Genomic DNA, 666 nt, shown 5'->3' with positions numbered 1-666 from the left:
TATATATATATACAATAAAATAAATTTTCCTTAAGGGGGACTTTAACCCCACTGGACCCTTTCATTATGCTCATGCATACTAATGGCCATGTTTCTCACTAAATTCAGCTGGTCCTCATCTTTCTTCAAAATTTATCCCAGGTTAACATGCTCAGATCCAAAATCAAACATGATTATGCATTATGGGTTACTGGGTTTGTCTTCCTCACATCTCCTTTTTAGGTGAAACAGAGCGGTCCAGGTAAAGACAACCCTCTCATGTGATGTTTCCCCCACCATCCCATGGCTCTGAGTTTAAAGAGTAAGTTTCTTTTGTGTGATCTGCCCTCATCTCAAAACAGTCTCTGTGTTTACTGACACATGACAAAAAAAAAAAAAGATCTTTTCATCTCCTTACAATGCATCCGTGTGTTTAAGGCAGAGGCTGGCAACAACACAAGCAACTTCAATAGAGCGCCTTGAACACACGGGGAAAAGGTGCACCCGAGCTGCCGATCTACCCCAACCTTTCTACAGCCTTAAATATATAATCGCATATGATGCCATTTTTTACTTCTTCAAATTTGGCATCAAAGTAAATGTGTTCTGACAACAGTTAGTGACAAGGGCTCCAAAGGAAAAGAGGAAAGTCGGCCGTACCACACCGTATCAATTATTGATCGTGCA

The sequence above is a fragment of the Sinocyclocheilus rhinocerous genome, unplaced genomic scaffold, assembly GCF_001515625.1.
Source record: "Sinocyclocheilus rhinocerous isolate Xijiao unplaced genomic scaffold, SAMN03320098_v1.1 scaffold1243, whole genome shotgun sequence".
NCBI classification, from domain to species: domain Eukaryota; kingdom Metazoa; phylum Chordata; class Actinopteri; order Cypriniformes; family Cyprinidae; genus Sinocyclocheilus; species Sinocyclocheilus rhinocerous.
Note: the sequence above shows the minus strand (reverse complement) of the source record.